At 38.6% G+C, this 16,440-nt stretch overlaps 1 long non-coding RNA gene across 1 annotated transcript in view; it reads left to right on the plus strand.

Annotated features, from left to right (window-relative positions):
- The first annotated feature begins 2,815 nt into the window (after positions 1-2,815).
- The window catches only part of LOC143653478 (uncharacterized), a 50,443-nt gene continuing 36,818 nt past the window's right edge, over positions 2,816-16,440 (plus strand). Inside the window, exons 1-2 of the long non-coding RNA XR_013161312.1 lie at positions 2,816-2,921; positions 4,068-4,112. This is a non-coding gene — a long non-coding RNA (uncharacterized LOC143653478). The remainder of the gene's footprint in view (positions 2,922-4,067; positions 4,113-16,440) is intronic.

Genomic DNA, 16,440 nt, shown 5'->3' on the forward strand with positions numbered 1-16,440 from the left:
CAAAAACCAAATCAATGAGTTGAGGGAGAATATAAAGAAGGCAAGGAATTAACAAAAAGAAGAAACTGAAAGTCTGAAACAAATCACAGAACTTATGGGAATGAAAGGCAAGGTAGAAGAGATGAAAAAAGCAATGGAAACCTACAATGGTAGATTTCGAGAGACAGAACATAGGATTAGTGAACTGGAGGATTGAACATCTGAAATCTGGCAAGAAAAAGAAACTATAGGGGAAAAAATGGAAAAATATGAGCAGGGACTCAGGGAATTGAAAGACAGTATGAAGTGCTCGAATATATGTGTTGTGGGTGTCCCAGAAGGAGAAGAGAAGGGAAAAGGAGGAGAAAAACTAATGGAGGAAATTATCACTGAAAATTTCCCAACTCTTATGAAAGACTTAAAATTACAGATCCAAGAAGTGCAGCATATCCCAAAGAAAATAGATCCAAATAGACATACTCCAAGACCTTTACTAATCAGAATGTCACAGGTCAAAGAGAAAGAGAGAATCTTGAAAGCAGTAAGAGAAAAAACAATCCATCATATACAAGGGAAGCCCAATAAGACTATGCACAGATCTCTCAGCAGAAACCATGGAGGCAAGAAGACAGTGGGATGACATATTTAAATTATTGAGTCACCTCCAAGATAACCTCTGTTGTTGCTCAGATGTGAACTCTTTCTCCAGCCAACACAGCAAGCAAACTCACCACCCTCCCCCTGTCTATGCAGGACATGACTCCCAGGAGGTGTGGAGCTCCCTGGCAACATGGGACAGAAATCCCAGAATGAGCTGAGACCCAGCATCAAGGGATTGAGAAAACCTTCTTGACCAAAAGGGGGAAGAGTGAAATGAGACAAAGTGTCAATGGCTGAGAGATTCCAAACAGAGTGGAGAGGTTGTCCTGGAGGTTATTCTTATGCATTAAGTAGCTATCACCTTGTTATTCAAGATGTAATGGAGAGGCTGGAGGGAACTGCCTGAAAATGTAGAGCTGTGTTCCAGTAGCCATGTTCCTTGATGATGATTATATAATGATATAGCTTTCACAATATGACTGTGTGATTGTGAAAACCTTGTGTCTGATGCTCCTTTTATCTACCTTGTCAACAGATGAGTAGAACATATGGAATAAAAATAAATAATAGGGGGAACAAATGTTAAAATAAATTTAGTTTGAAATGCTAGTAATCGATGAAGTGGAGGGGTAAGGGATATGGTATGTAAAAAAAATTTTTTTCTTTTTTATATTTCTGTTGTCTTTTTATTTCTTTTTCTGAATTGATTGATGCAAATGTTCTGGGAAATGATCATGATGATGAATATGCAACTATGTGATGATATTGTGAATTGCCGAGTGTATGTGTTGGGAATGTTTGTGTTTCGTTCTTGTAATTTTTTTAATTAATAAAAAATAAAAAAGTGCATTCAAGAATTTTTAAATTTTTTTAAAACACTGAAATCACAATTTATTTCTGAATAAAATTCCCCCAATTCTTGTGTGCTTTAAATAATGCATTGAGTGCAACCTTCTTACTTCTTGTTCATAGTTTTCAGTCTCTGTAGCTATAGGTTTATGCACATTGAAAGAATAGCAAACAGTGTTCTTCACTACTTCATTGCTTAATGGAACTTGTTGAATTCGTTAAAGAAAAAATTGATGAAAACATTATAAGTTATCGGGTGTTCTTAAAAGGGACGTAATTTATAAACAGGAAGATAAGTTCCTACGTGAAATGGGTGATCATTATTGTATTTGCCATGACTGTCTCCTGAAAAGGAGTTTATGTCTTCCACAGGGACGCTACTAAATGTTCACCCAGCTTGGGAATAATCGGTATAAAGAAGGGAATAAAAATTGACAATGTGGGCCGCGGTGGCTCAGCGGGCAAGAGTGCTTGCCTGCCATGCCGGAGGACCCCGGTTCGATTCCCGGCCCCAGCCCATGTAAAAGAAACAAACAAACAAACAAAATATAATAAAAAAAAAAAGATGTTTCCCTTTCTTCCTTCCTTCTATCCTTCCTTCTATCCTTCCTTCCTTCTCTGTCTTTCTTAAAAAAAAAAAAAAAAAAAAAAAAATTGACAATGTTCTTTTTTATCAGTGGACAACACTTTGAAAAGTCGATGATAAAGAGATCCAGCATAATCCTGCAGAATGGAAAAGCCAAATTATGCCATGAAGGTTATCATGTGTTCCATCAAATTAAATTTGAAGACCAATTTTCAAGAGAAATTTTTTTGGCCACCCATTGTCGAGCGTGTTTCCTCATTAATGAATGTCCAGCGGACAAAAGAATGAAACCAGTGAGGTGTTACCCACGTAGAAGCTATTTACAATGTAAGTGGAACAAGGACAGCATCTGGAATTAATTTTGTAAGTGAATTCTACAAAACAACTGTTAAGGAGAGACAACTCATAAGGGAAATACGTACGTAACTTAGATACCGACAGATTATTTCAGATAAGAAAGAATGTAATATAATTATTCCTCAGATTTATTTGCTATATCTGGCAAATCCCCGACAATCCCGAAATCACAGATTTTTGCCAAGGGTCCAGACGCGAAAGGCTCCGCATCTTCCAGGCTAGGACTCGGCGATTGCGCCCGGACTTCGTCTCCCCTCGGCTTCCCCCGGCTCCCCCCGGCTCCCCCCGGCTCCCCCCGGCTCCCCCCGGCTTCCCCCGGCTCCCCCCGGCTCCCCCCGGCTCCCCTCGGCTCCCCCCGGCTCCCCCCGGCTCCCCTCGGCTTCCCCCGGCTCCCCTCGGCTTCCCCCGGCTCCCCCCGGCTCCCCCCGGCTCCCCTCGGCTTCCCCCGGCTCCCCCCGGCTCCCCCCGGCTCCCCCACCCACCCTCCTCCTGGCTTTTATTTCGGGCCGCGGCTCTGTGGCGAGGCTGGTGCGGAGAGGGCTGCGCGCTGGTGAGCGAGGGGCCGGCGCGGCTGGGCACTGGGCGGGCGGAGGCGACTGGAACCAGCGGCGGGAGGGAGAGCCGGGGCAGTGGGGGCGCGGCCGGCCTTGGCGCCCGGCCTTGCGTGGAATCCTGCCGGGCTTCCTGCGACCAAAGTGGGAGTGTTAACGTTTTGCCTGAGCCCCGTAATCCTGGGAAACAGCGAAGTTGAAGAAATCCCCCTCCCCTTTGTGTTCCCGAAAACGGAACAAAGAACTTGGTGCGGAGAAGCCACTTCCCCGCCTCCGGTTAGGCGCGGATGTCCCCGCCCCTGGCATCCCTCGGCGCTAAGTGGCGGAGGAAGCCTCGGCAGCTGCAGAGGAGGGAGGCAGGCGGCGGCCGGGGAGGACCCGGCGGAGGGGACGGAAAACACCGCATCCTCGGGAGCTGTGAAGCGTCAGCTACCAGCCCCAGATGAGGAAGGCCTTACTCATCCCTTCTTCCTCTACGCTGTCTTCCTGCACTCTGAGCTGCTCTGCTCATTACAGCACGACTAGAGATGGCGGTGAGGCTCCGCTGACCTGACATAAAATCAGGGACGGTACTGCGAAAGCCATCTTTAAGTTTTATCCATTTCTGCTTTATTTAAAAGATGGGGTGGGAGTAAGAACGGGCAGGAAATGGGCCTAAAAGGTTAGGTGACTGGTTTTGATGTGCAGACGCAAGAGCGCACGTTAAGTTACTTGTAACTCAGGCCCTTGTTTTCTGCATTGACAACGGATAAATCAAAACTAGTTTCTTTTCTTCTTCTTTTTTTTTAAGAACCAGAAACCAAGTTAGAACAAACTTTTTTTCCTTCCAAAAAGACCAGGTCTTAAGACACTGCACCCTTTTTTTCAGAAATGTGTTGGAATAGAGCATACATTGTGAGTGAATCAGTAGGAAATGGATGTTTTCATTTACCTTATGAAAACTAGCATGTCCAAGCACTACAGGATTTTTTCAGTCACATACGGGCGTGGAGGTGCTCACTCCTTTACTCTCTTCCCTTCTGACCCATCTCAAGGTATCTCTCATTCAGAGGCATTTTGTCAGGTACTATGTAGAGAATTTTAGGCAGGTAAGTCCAGGAGTTCAGGCCAGGCCGCAGCTCTCATAATCTTTCCTTTTTTCTCAGCTGCACGCTCACAGTTCTTTCACTCTTCCAAGATCACAAGCCCAGGTGAGTTGTTTATTTATTTGCGACTTTGCTGAACAGTGACTATATGAGCTTTATAAAGTGTCTGTACATTTATATAAAACAGTAAAATTAGGTGTTAGTTAACATCAGAGAAAATACAGAGTAGAGGTCAGCAAACTAGTTCATAGGCTGCATCCAGCCTGCTGCTTGTCCTTTATGGTCTGCAAGTTAAGAATAGTTTTTGAATTTTTAAATGGTTAAGAAAAAAAATCAAGAGTAATATTTTATGCCATGAAAATTACATGGAATTCAAATTTCAGTGTCTAGAAATAAAGGTTTATTGGAATACAGCCACACTCATTTCTTTATGTATTGTCTGTGGCTACTTTCGCACTACAAGGGCAGAGTTGAATAGATGAGACAGAGACTGAATGGCTCACAACCCTAAAATATTTTCTACCTGGCCCTTTACAGAAAATGTTTGCCAGCCCCTGATACAGAGTAGCTGATCAGTAGTGTGGCAGAGATGCCATGTGATCCTACTGAATTGTCAAAGTAGAGCATAAAAAAGTGTTTTGATGGGCTTTATTTAGGGGACACTGTGAACTTTCCACTGGCCATCCTGCAGAAGTGTAGTATGTGGCTTGTAATTTTTGTTTTAAGGAAGCAGAGGGAATAAGGCCAAAGCAGAACTCAGCTTAGCTTCTCAAGGAACCAATTTATTGTCATAAATATCTGGCAGGCAGTCTTCTGATAACCCTTTTGATCTAAGGACAGGACCAAGACATTTGAGGAATAAATACACTATGTGCTCTTGAAACAGCTCTCCATCAGTACCTGTCAGGTCAGGTGTGTGTGCAGGTGGAGTGGTAGGCAAGAATTCTACCACTGAACTACCCTTGTACCCTCAACATTCCTTTTTATAGCTGAAAATATTCCCTCGCATGGTTGTATCACCTTTAGTTTATCCATTCATTGGTTGATAGACATTTGGCTTGTTTCCACCTTTTGGCTGTTAATAGAGCTGCTGTAAAGGTTGTGTACAATTATTTGTTTGAGTACCTGTTTACAATCCTTTAGGTTATATGCCTTAGAAGTAGAATTGCTAGGTCATAGATAACTCTCTTTACCTTATTGAGAAACTGTCAAACTGTTTTCCATAATGGCTGCACCATTTTACATTCCTACCATCAATGTTTGAGAGTTCTCATATCTCCACATTCCCACCAACACTTGTTATTTCCCTTTTTTTCTTTTAATTATAGGCATCCTAGTTAGTGTAAAGTGGTATCTTCTGTATGTTTTCTTTTTTCTTTTTGTCTTTAGGCTTTTTATTTTGTAATAGTGTCACACTTAGATAACAGTCACAAAAATAATTCAAACCCCAATACCAAGAATTCCAACAAGCTCTTATCCTCCTGAATACCCAGATCTACCAATTTTCTCATCTTGCTACATTTGCCGTTATCATTCTGTTTATCCATTATCAGTCCATCTATCTGTCTAACTAGCAATCCATTTTCTAAACATTGGTAGTAAGTTATATACATCATGCCCCTTGGACAGTTTAACGCTGACATATATGTTGCCTAAAAACAAGAATATTACATAACCACCTTAATACAGGCATCAAGTTCAAGAACTTTGATACTGGTAATAAAGCATCAATCTGTCTTCCAGTTTTTTCCTATGTCCCAATAATATCCTTTTGAGCTTTTGCTCCTCCTTTGATAAATCCAGTCCAGGATCACGTATTGCATTTAATTGTCCTCATCTCTTTAGTTGCTCTTTTTTTTTTAATTGTAGAAACATATATGCTTATATATATCAAAAACATTTCCATCTCAACTACTCCCACACAGTGAGATTAATCTTTTGTACAATGTAGCAGTATTTTCACCCCTTTAACATTGCTAAAACTATCCCGTCCTGCCAAATAGAAATCCTCTACCAATTGTGTTTACTCCCCAATCTCCTTGCCCCCAACCCCAGCAACTGGTATTCTAACTTCTGTCTCTATGAGTTTGCATAGGCATCAGTATTTTCTTTGTGGTTACTATGGGGTAAATTTAACAACCTAAATTGGTAACACTCTCATTTGCTTAGATAATAATTTAATTTCAATGTATATGTACAAACTATGCTCCTATACACCTCTGTCCTTCCTCCCCACCTTTACTTTATTACAAATTGCACGTTATGTATTGAATCCAAAGCCACTGATTTTTCCTCACATTCTGTGCATTTGCTGTTTAGATCCTGTAGGAAGTAAGAAGTCAAATTACAAACCAAAGCACCATTGTACTGGCATTTATATTTACTCATGTTGTTACTGTTACTGGAGATCCTTATTTTTTCATGCAGCTTCGGTCTATTTTCTAGTGTCCTTTTCTGTCAACTTGCACAACTGTTTTTAGCATTGCTTGTAGAGCTGGTCTAATGATGAACTTCCACAGTTTTTGTTTATCTGTGAATGTCCTAGTCTTGCCCTCATTTTTGATAGAGAACTCTTACTTGACACTTTTTTACTTTCAGCCCTTTAAATATGTCACCCCACTGCTGTCTTGCCTCCTTGGTTTCCAGTGAGAAATTGGTCATTTGTCTTATTGAGGTTCTCTTGTATGTGATGCATATAAGAGAGTTGCTTCTCTCTTGCAGCTCTCAAAATTCTCTGTCTTTGGCATTCAGCAGTTTGGTTATACTATATTATGGCTTGGGTCTATTTGGATTAATCTTGTTTGGAGTTTATTGAGCATCTTAGATGTGTATATTCATGTCTTTCATTATATTTGGGAAATGTTCAGCTATTATGTCCTGTGTATTCTTGTGTATTATTATTCCTATAATGCATATATTGGTATACTTGATGATGTCCCATACGTTCCTCAGACTCTATTTTTCGTCATTTTTCCTTCTTTCTGTTCCTCAGACTGAATCATTTCAATTGCCTTATCGTCACATTCACTGATTTTTTTTTTTCTTGTCCCAGCTGCAATCTGCTGTTGAACCCTTCTAGGGAATTATAGATTTCTGTTATGGTGATCTTCTGTTCTTTTTGGTTCTTTTCATAATTTCCATCTCTCTGTTGACACTTTTTTTGTGTTCATCTGTTGTTTTCCTGATTTCCTTTAGATTTTTGTCCATGCTTTCCATTAGGCCTTTGACCATATTTAATACCACTTTTTATAAGTCTTTGTCTGGAATGTCCCAGGTCTGGTCCTTCTCTTTAATGGTTTCTAATGCTTCGATCTCCCTTGCCTGGGCCATCACTTCCAGTTTCTTTGTATGCTTTGTAATCTTTTGTTGAACTTGGACATCTTGATATTTAATGTGTTATCACTGGAATTTAGTCTTTGAGGCATCTCTTCCTTAAGCTGTATCCAGTTAGTGTTATGTTGTAGCTTTTGCTGAGTACCAGGAGCTAACGAAAAGAAGGAAAAAAGGAAACACTTATTCCAGTCTTTGCTGATTGACCTCTGCGACTGCTTTTCTTCAGAGCGTATCCATTCAGTGAGTTTAGAGAAGAGCTCCAGGCCAAAACATAGGGACCTCACTGATCCTTTCTGTGCATGCTTCTTATCTCTGACATGTGCATGTGGCCCTAGGAATTCCACTGTTTATATGGATACTGGTGTCTCTCCTCTTCTCTAGGAAATGGTTTCCTTACAGTCTTGGGCACTATACTGTATATCCTGCAGCCAGCAATTCCTTTCCCCTGTCAGTTATTTAACAGTTCTTTCCCAGCTACCTTCTGCACTCAGGGCAAGATCTGGGGTGAGTGCCTGAGGCCACTACCAGGCATGCTTGCAGCATGTGCTTGAAGATTACTCTGTTTCCTCCAAAAGTGGGATGAGGAATCTGCACTAGGAACGTGGGCTGGCTCCACACTGAATTGTTGAGGGGTAAGGTAGGGGTCAGCTAGGGCACCAGGTGACCCCTCCATTTTTCTTGATCAGTGCTGGACCTATTACCGCAGTTCTTTAGCTGAGAAAGATGTCTCTTTGAGAAAGATGTTTCTACTGATTTATGCTAGTTGTTCAAAGCTTCTGGGGTGGGGGTGGGGCAGAGTCCTGAAGTGTCTTACTCCACCATCCTGATCAGAAGCCTCATTATGGTTTTGGATCCCATTTGCTTTTCTCTATTAATGATTTTGAGCATCTTTTCATGTGCTTATAGGTCATTTGTGTATTTTCTTTGTTGAACTGTCTATTTAAGTTCCTTGCCCATTTTTAATTATGTTTGGTTTAAGAACTGTTTATATAGTCTAGATATTGGACCCTTTTCAGATATATGATTTGCAAATATTTTCCCCATTCTGTGGATTGTCTTTTCACTATTTGATAGTGTTCTTTGATTCACAAAAGTTGTTACTTTTAATGAAGTCCAGTTTCTCATTTTAGTTGCTTGTGCTTTGGGTATTATATCTAAAGATCCATTGACAAATCTAGATCATGAAGATTTATTCCTATGTTTTCTTCCAGTGATTTTATACTTTTAAGTCTCATATTTATGTTTTTGATGCATTTTAAGTTAATTGTTCCATATGGCATGAAACTGAATTCTAGCGTCATCCTCATTTTGTTCCTGTATTATCTTTCCGATTTCCCTTAGCTCTTTGTGCATGTTTTCCTTTAGTCCCTTGAACATATTTAGGACAGGTGACTTAATTTTGCTGATTGGTAATCCCAGTATCTGGGATTCCTCAGGGATGGTTTCTTTATTTTGTTCCTTTGAATAGATCACCTATTTTTTTTTTGAGCATATATGTGTGTGTTTGTGTGTCTTATGGGTTTTTTTTTAATCTGAACATTTGAATATTTTAACATGCTAACTCTTGAAATCTGTTTCTTTCCCTTACCTAGGGTTTGATGTTTTTTGTTTTGTTTTGTTTTTTAGTTTCTTTTTTCTGTAACCTGTTGTTTAGTGGCTTTTCCAAATTGTTTTTTCTAGACTGTATTCCAAGTGTTTTTGCAAGACTTGTGTGTGGTCACTAAATCACTGTTCCTTTAGCTTGTCATCAGCTAGTGTTATAACGGAGATTTCTTTGAATCCTAGAAGTTATAAAAAAAAACAACAACAACAGAAAAAATGAGCACCTTTCCCAGTCTTTGTATATTGGCTCTGTACTGGGACTTAACAGTGCTTAGCCAGGCTTGCAGTGGGCCTAGAGATGAGCCTGACATGAAAACTTAGGATCTTCTCAGGTACTTTCTGACCATGTGTGGCTGCATGATAATGTATTTCTAAATTTCACCCATATACATGGATACTCTCGAATGCCCCACTTTCCCAAGAAAACTTCAGTCTTTCCTCCTGTGCCCCACGTGCTCTACTGTATATTTATTTTTTTATTTAAGAAAACAAACAATACACTTAGAACCATCAAAAATGTATATTGGGTGCACAGGTAGTTCAGTGGTTAGAATGCTCGCTTTTCATGCGGGAGACCTGGGTTCGATTCCCAGATCATACACCCCCCAAAAATGGTTAGCTTACCATAGGCATATTTAAGTAAAGTATCCATACAATCATTGTAAAGCCTGTGTTTGCGCAGTGAGTTTCATAGGCTAATTTAAAATTAAGGCAACAAGGAAAAGAATTCTACAAATTCAGATAGCGAAGTTCTTAAATTCTAAGTATGAAACTAACTCAGATACCATTTGATCAGTTGTCAAAACTGTGAATGTTCTCAAAATATCAAGTAGAAAGTTCTTACAAATATGTGCATTGCTATACTATTGACCTGTGTTACTAAGTATTTTCCTGATTTCAGGAAAATATGAAGATACAAATATTTTTACAATTAACATATGTAAATCTTAGCCACCTAAAATGGATTATCTTAGTTTATCTATAGGCATATTAAAAAAAAAAACTCTAAATGATGATTGTAAAGCCTGTTTGTGCAATATGTTTCATAAGCTTTAAAATTAAAGCAAGGAAGGAAAAAAATCTACAGATTCAGGTATTAGAGTTTCTTAAATTCTAAATACTAAACACTATCTTAAATAGCATTTTATTAACTATCAAAACTGTGTGCATTCTCAAAATATCAAGTAAAAAGTTATGAATATCAGCTTTGCTATAGTAGTGAGCTGTTACTAAATAGTTTCAAATATTTGGTTTCAGGAATTTATTTTATCTAACAATGCTATAACTGCCTATAGTTGTTTTTTTGTTGTTGTTGTAAAATATAATATATATACAAGGTAAAGAAAGAAAGAAACCAATGATTTTCAAAGCACATGTTCTAGTTTGCTAGCTGCCAGAATGCGGTATACCACAATCAGAATGGCATTTAAAAGGGAGAATTTAATAAGTTGGTAGTTTACAGTTCTAAGACCAAGAAAATGTCCAATTAAAACAAGTCTATAGAAATTTCCAGTCAAAGGTATCCAGGAAAAGATACCTTGGTTCAAGAAGGCTGATGAAGTTCAGGGTTTCTCTCTCAAGTGGAAGGGTACATGGCAAACATAGTCAGAGTTTCTCTCTCATCTGGAAAGGCACACAGTAAACACAGCGTCATCTGCTAGCTTCTTCTCCTGGCTTCCTGTTTCATGAAGCTCCCTGGGAGGCGTTTTCCTTCTTCATCTCCAATGGTCGCTGGCTAGGGGGCCCTCTGCTTCTCGTGGCTGTGTTGTTCTTCTCTGGTTCTCTCTGAATCTCTTATTCTCCAAAATATTTCCTCTTTTGTAGGACTTCAGAAACTAATCAAGACCCACCTGCGTGGGTAGAGACATGTCATCACCTAATCCAGTTTAACAACCACTCTCGATTACATCACATCTCCAGGCAGATGATCTAATTACAGTTTCAGAAATACAGTGCTGAATAGGGATTAGAAGAAATGGCTGCCTTTACAAAATGGGATTAGGATACATGCATCATTTCCAGCCAGCACAGCACACTTCAATAAGCAGCTACAGAACAGTTCCCAGAGTTCGTCTCATCTAAGATTTTTCCTTCTAGCTCCTCCAAAACACTGGTGGCTTTATCAGAATCATAACAACGGAATCATACAGTGTCTGCCCTTTTGTGTCTGACTTAGATCACTCAGCATTGTATCCTCAAGCTTCATCCATGTTGTCAATATGTTTCGGGACATCATTTTGTCTAAATGCTGCATATATACCATATTTTGTTTATCCACTCATCTGTTGATGGGCACCTGGATTGTTTCCTTCTCTTGGCAATTGAGAATGGTGCCGCTGTGAACATTGGTGTGCAAATGTCTATTTGTGTCACTGCCCTCAACTCTTCTGGGTCTATACTGAATATTGGTATTGCTGGGTCATAGGGCAACTCAATATTTAGTTTTCTGAGGAATGGCCAAACTGACTTCCACAGCAGCCGAACCATTTTACATTCCCATCAACAGTGAATGAGAGCTCCAGGTTCTCCCCACCTTCTCCAACATTTCTAGTTTCCTGTTTGTTTAATAGCAGCCATTCTTATGGGTGTGAGGTGATGTCTCAGTGTGCTTTTACTGAAGCCAGTGATGGTAGAAGCAGTTTGTTTTCTTAGTGCAGATGCTTTAATCCTCTTGCAATGTTCAGAGAAACTTTTAACATTTTGGCTGCTGGGAAAGATCCAGGCTGTCTTTATTTCATTCTTCTGTTAAATCATTTAAAGACTTCACCTCCATATTCCATAGCAAGACACAGACTCCCCTCACTGGTTTCAGTAAAAGCATGGTAACCTACATATTTGGAGGATGAAGGCTTTTCAAAATTTTAGCTTCATCAGTTAGTCACTTTTCATACATACTTTGATAATGACTATTACATCTAGAATTGATCTCTTTTTCACAGCCCAAGGAGACTGAGACAAACCTTGGTGACCCTTTTCATAAGGTAAACATTTACCCCAGTACCAAAACTGAGCTTCTGCATAAATGGAGAGGCAGGAATTGTTATACATGGAGTTGAGCAAAATGCAAATTTCTTTTTTTCAGATAATTTGCTTGGTTTTGAGATTATTTGTTCCTTCCGTTGTAATCACCACTCTAGGTCTAGAGATAGGTGTTGTGGTGGAGTCAAATCCTGGGGTAGAAAAAGCTGAGGTAGGAGAGTTTGAGGCCAAGGCCATCTTGTAAACTGGGTCCCAAGTGGCCCCAAATAAGGCTGGAGCTAACTCAACGCCCGAGGGCACAGCACCTGGATTCAGCAACTCTTCATTTGCTGTTAAACCCGCTGTATTTGCTCTTCAGAAAAGTGCATATTCATTTCCTCCCATTTTATAATTGGGTTGCTTGTTCTTTTGTTGTTGAGCTGTATAATTTCTTTATGTACACAAGATGTCAAGCCTTTATCCGATATGTGGTTTCCAAATATCTTCTATTGAGTTGGCTGCTTCTTCACCTTTTTAACGAAGTCCTTTAAGGCACAGAAGCTCTTGATTTTAAGGAGTTCCCATTTGTCTTTTTGTTCTTTCATACTTTAGGTGTAAAGTTTAAGAAGCTGCCTCCTATTACTAGGTCTTGACATCATTTCCCTACATTTTTTTCTAGAAGTTTTATGGTACTGCTCTTACATTTAGGTCTTTGATCCATTTTAAATTGATTTTTGTATAGGGTATAAGGTAGGGGTCCTCTTTCATTCTTTTGGCTATTGAAATCCAGTTTTCCCATGCCCATTTATTGAAAACACTATTTTGTCCCAATTCTGTGTATTTGGGGGCCTTATCTCAAGATCAAATGTCCATAAATTTTTTTTTTCCTGAGTCCTTTGCAATTTTGCATGACTTTTTTTTTTTTTTTTTTTTACATGGGCAGGCACCGGAAATCGAACCCAGGTCCTCTGGCATGGCAGGCAAGTATTCTAGCCTGCTGAGCCACCGTGGCCCGCCCAAATGTCCGTAAATTTAGTAGTCAATCTCTGCACTCTTGAATCTGTTCCACTGGTCAGTCCCTCAGTCTTTGTGCCAGTACTGTGCAGTTTTGACCTTTATAGTAAGCTTTAGAATCAAAAAGTGATAGTCCTCCTGGTTCATTCTTCTTTTTTAAGGATATCTTTAGCTATTTGAGGTCTCTTTCCCTACCATATAAATTTGATAACCAGTTTTTTCAAGTCTTCAAAGTAGCCTGTTGGAATTTGTATTGGTATTGCATTGAGTCTATAGATCAGTTTGGGTAGAATTGACATCTTAATGATATTCAACCTTTCTGTCCATGAGCATGGAATATCTTTCCATCTATTTAGGTCATTTTTTATTTCTTTTAGCAATGTTTTGTAATTTTCTGTCTGTAGCCTTGAATTCTTCTGGTCACTATTCTGAATGATTTTTTTTTCCTTAGTTGTCACCTCAGAAAGGTCATCGCTTGTGTATAGAAACATTGCTGATTTTTGTACATTAATCTTGTATCCTCCCACTTTGCTGAATTTATTTATTAGCCCAAGGGGAATGCTTTCAATTTCTCACCATTAAGTGTGATGCAGGCTATGGGTTTTTCATATATCCCCTTTATGATGTTGAGAAAGTTTTCTTCGATACCTATCTTTTGAAGTGTTTTTATAAGGAAAGGATACTGGATTTTAGCAAATGCTTTTTCAGCATCAATTGATATGATCGTGTGATTTTTCCTTTTCGATTTGTTAATATGCTGTATTATGTTGATTGATTTTCTTATGTTGAACCACCCTTGCAATGAGTATTTATCTTATTTAATTTAATTCAGATATTCATTTATTCACCAGCCACTTACAAGAATTTAACATGTACCCTTTTCTAATACTGGAGGTTCCAAAAGAATGATATGTTGTTTCTTACGTAGGATGGATTCTCAATGTGGTGGAGGTTTATAATTGGAACACTGAAATAGTATAAAAGTCCTGGAAGTGAGGCACAAACAAAATCCTGCTTCATTTTTTTATATGAGTTTGCTTTTTGAAAATATCAAATAACTGGATGTTTTAAAGCATGTATAATGTGAAATGTTCTGTCTATTTTATGTTGGGAATTTAGCTTTTTCTCATTTTATTGTGTTACAGGTGTTTTGGGTCCTCCATTTTTCATTGACATTTTATCCTCCACTTTGTTCTTGCATATTTTGTTTTATTATTGTTACTTAATTTTTTATTTCATGACTTTTCTTGGGTTGATGACTTTTCATCTCTTATTACTCTTCTAGTAATTTGGAAGTTTGACATTCTGTAATTGATTTTCTTGACACAGTTTTAAATTTATGCATTTCTATATTAACATCAACAATTTTCCATAGTGCATACCAGCTTATTGTGATTTTTTTCAAGTGTTTACTCCTCCCATCTTCCATGTTTTGTAGAAATCGTCTTAATTTTTTTTTGTTTTTGATAATTATGGTAAATGGTTAAGATCTTCTAGGTTTGAGCCCACTGCAAGCTATCTGCCCCTCCTATAAGTCATCTGGTCATGTTCTAAGAAGATTATAAAATGCCAGCGCTGTTTGGTAGAAAGTAAATTTGAAGTGCCCTCTGGTGTTTGTTGTAGTCTGTTAGAAAAGAAAACCTGGATATTCTTTGTCTTTTATTGCAGATTTTATCAAATCATTTTAGCTTGCTTTTGGTGAATTTGTCCTTGCAGCTTCAGATTCTCAGTTGATTGATGAAATAATGCCACTTCCCATATATGAGGGTATCTTAACACTCTGAGCCTTCAAAGTGTGGCAGAGTCCAATATATGGACCCATACCCATGAATATAGATATTTGGTATATCATGCTAAGGTGTTTGCTAAGCCACAGAACCACTTCTCTTATACTTATAACCCCAGTAAATGGCCTTCTCTGGCTTTACCAGAGACCGGTTAATACTGGTGTCTTCCAGTTATCAGTTATTTCCTATAGGTCATGCATCATTCTTTCTTGCTTCTGTGGTTTTGATAGAGTACATTCTGGAATATTTTGGAAAATGGGTTCAGGGTTTTTTTTTTAGTTGTTGAAAGCCAGCAGATGCCGCCATATTTGCCGTGTGCCCTTCCAGCTGAGACAGAAACGTTGAATGTTGTCGGCCTTCTTGAACCAAGGTATCATTCCCTGAGTTCCTTAAATTGGACATGTCTATGGATTTGTTTTAATTGGGACATTTTCTTGGCCTTGAAACTGTAAACTAGTAACTCATTAAATTCCCCCTTTTAAAAGCCATTCTGTTAAGTGAGGGGTAAGGGGTATGGTAGGTATAATCTTTTTTTTTTTCTTCTGTTATCATTTTATTTCTTTTTCTGTTGTCTTTTTATTTCTTTTTCTGAATTGATGCAAATGTTCTAAGAAATAATATGCAACTATGTGATGATATTGAGAATTACTGATTATATATGTAGAACGAAATGATGTGTTAATGTTTTTTGTTTGTTAATTTTTTTAATTAATAAATTTTTAAAAAGCCATTATGTTTCTGGTATATTGCATTCCAGCAGCTAGTAAACTAGAACAAACATCCAGGGCATTATATAAGATTCCACAAGAGTTCCATGCACTAGAGTAACTTTCCAGAACCTACAACCTCTGGATGGGTCCCTGGTCCAGAAAAGTCCTGAAACCTAGCCCAGCCTCTCCAGAGCACCAGATAGTTTCATCTTCCTACCTCATATTAGTGACAGACCCTTCCGATATGAAAAATTTAGAATTGCCATAGCCCAAACACCCCTAAAGAGAGGGATGGAAAGATCAAAATGATGGTAGAGTTGTACAGAGCAGATAGTGTTTAGCAAATGAATATGAATGCTGAACATTAAATTGGTATCTCTTTTAGTCTCCAGTATCTTATAGCACATTCAGCTAGAAGTAAAAACCTAAAATTGTGGAATTGTAACCCACATCAAACTCTGAAATAACAACTAATTGTGGTGCTGTGCTTTGAAATGTATTGCTTTTTTGTATATATGTTATTGTTCACAAAAAAGAAGGAAAAAAGTTAATTGTGATGATGAAAAAAATTCTTAAGCCTTCTAGCCTCCTATATTCTGGAACAGCTAGAAGGAAAAATCTGAGAAGATCATATGGTAGCCCATGGCAGACTCTGAGATCCATCCTGTAACTTCTTGTTGATGAGTGCTTTGAAAACTGTTGCTTTATTTATTTATTTATGTTGCTTTGTATATATGCTATACTATACAATAAAAAAGTTTAAAAAGTAATAGGTCTATTATTATTAAAATGTTGGCGGATGATAAAGCAATGCCCAGCATTTTGCAAGATAGGATATGGGGTCAGCAGGTGAAGCCTCTCATATATATAAAATTAATATGTTCATTATAAGGACAAAATCATGAGCTAGGGTTCCCTGAGACTCCTGGACAGAAGGATGATTATACCTTAATACCTCCTTTGATGAGGCTTTCCAGTCACAATTTTCTCCTGTACCTGGAAATATCAGTTATTTTCTGTCTTGTTTCT

Source organism: Tamandua tetradactyla, chromosome 13 (assembly GCF_023851605.1).
Source record: "Tamandua tetradactyla isolate mTamTet1 chromosome 13, mTamTet1.pri, whole genome shotgun sequence".
Taxonomy (NCBI): domain Eukaryota; kingdom Metazoa; phylum Chordata; class Mammalia; order Pilosa; family Myrmecophagidae; genus Tamandua; species Tamandua tetradactyla.